This window comes from Pelobates fuscus, chromosome 2 (genome assembly GCF_036172605.1).
Source record: "Pelobates fuscus isolate aPelFus1 chromosome 2, aPelFus1.pri, whole genome shotgun sequence".
NCBI classification, from domain to species: domain Eukaryota; kingdom Metazoa; phylum Chordata; class Amphibia; order Anura; family Pelobatidae; genus Pelobates; species Pelobates fuscus.
In genome coordinates, this window is record NC_086318.1 from 107870383 (window position 1) to 107872402 (window position 2020).

Below are 2020 nucleotides of genomic sequence, written 5' to 3' on the forward strand. Positions count from 1 at the left end.
TTTACTGAATGTAGGTTAAAAATATACATATACTAAAATTTGCACAAATATATGCTAAGACTTTAAAACTTACTTTTTTTAAACTGCAGAACTGGTCTCTGCAACTAATGGAGTTCTTTTTTTACACAACACGTACTTCTTGCTAGTGCTAGGCATTATCCGGTCAAATGTGGTCAAATCTCCAGTCCAAAGCTTCTCACAAAGATAAATGGGTTTGGCTCTTGGCTTTCATCTTGCTCTCCGTGTGTGTGCACATCCTGTGTTGGGACTGTTTGGGAGGCCTTTAAACCTGCTCTGTTCTTAAACAACACCCGCTCTCTGGCAGCTGATGATGAAAGAAACAATCATGAATCAAGAAAAACTAGCAAAATTGCAAGCACAAGTGTGCATCGGTGGAAAAGGAACCGCCTGCAGAAAGAAGAAGGTGGTCCACCGAACAGACACTGCTGATCACAAGAAACTACAGTTCTCCCTGGAGAAAGCTGGGTGTGAATAACATCTCTGGCATAGAGGAGGTAAATATATTTACAAACCAAGGGACTGTTGTCCTCTTTAACAATCCTAAGGTTCAGGCTTCTTTGGCTGCCAACACCTTCACTATTACAGGTCATGCAGAGACTAAGCAGCTCACAGAGATGTTGCCCAGTATTCTGAACCAACTCATGGTTTATAGTTTGACCAGCTTGAGGAGGCTTGCAGAGCCTTTGCCCAAACAATCATTGGATGGGAAAGCGCTATTTGCCACCGGTGAGGAAGAGGACGATGTAGTTCTCGTTGAGAACTTTGACAAATCTTCCAAGAATAAGTCGGTCGGATTAACTTAAACTACTAGAGAACACAATTCTGGACAGTGTGCTATTTTATATTGTGGCTGCTTTGTCTATTTGAATTTCCTTTTTGTCTCTGTTTCTGTTTTGGCCCAATGAGATTAACTCTTTAATGATCTTTTATTGGCTATGCCATCATAACAATATTGCAGAGTTGGATCTTCCATACTCCAAGAAGTTGTGAACCAGATTGTTTGATGGCATGAATAGTCTTTAAATATAAAAGTGAGTGGAAGCGCTTTTGTTTGAAAACCCCGAATTGGTTATCAACATATATAGTATGAAATACACAGACACCTCTATATGCAATGTTATAATGATGAATAAAATCACTTTTTTTTACAAAATCAGCTGCATATAAAACCATTGGATCTATAATTTCATATAACCATTAAAATTGTTGCAGAGTCCAAAAGAGTCTTTGGGGAGTAATCTTATTAGGGTTGATTCTGTTTTTCTGCTGTTGTCCAGCGTCTTTAAAACACTGTATAACACTGTGTCTGTGTGTACCTTAAAAGGATAACAACAACAAAAAAAAACTTAACAGTGTAAAACTGTAGTTTAATTAAGTAAAAAACTATATTAGTATTAGTTTAAGTGCTATTTTTATTTAATGATTTTTCTTTTGTATGTGTCCACTACAATGACTTGCTCTATAAGCTATTGTGGACTAAATCATAGGGGTTACTGGGGGCTGCTTGGCGGGCTGAAGGCCTGGATATCTACAATTGGTGGAGGGGACAGGAGGATATTAGTGTTTTATTTGTAATTTTTACATCAGGCAGCTGCTTTTCAAATTACCTCTTAGAAATAAAGTTATCATTACTACAGTGCCACCAGGCAACTCCGGGAGAAATTCCGGAGAAAGCATAGAGTAGTGCTGTGAAAATCACTCAGTTCTCAGTTTAATTTTGTCATTTTTGTCATCCCCACTCCTCTCTTTTTTGGTCACCCGTGCTGGGATGCGTAAGCTACAATTCTTATCACTGCTGCTTAATATGGTGGACATGCCTTCTTCATAATATTGTAATAAATCTGCACTACAAGGATACTCCAGATATTGTTTTTTTCCATTAAAGGGATAATTCACTACCCAAATACAAAATAAATAAAAATCACTGTTTAATAGATATACCCAAAATAAAAAAACATGCATACATTTACTTAAGCTTTTTTCATTGAGGGTAAACCTA

At 37.3% G+C, this 2020-nt stretch overlaps 1 pseudogene; it reads left to right on the plus strand.

Moving 5' to 3' along the window:
• Positions 1 to 261: 261 nt before the first annotated feature.
• On the plus strand, positions 262 to 824 carry LOC134586185 (transcription factor BTF3-like; annotated as a pseudogene).
• The last annotated feature ends 1196 nt before the right edge of the window (positions 825 to 2020 follow it).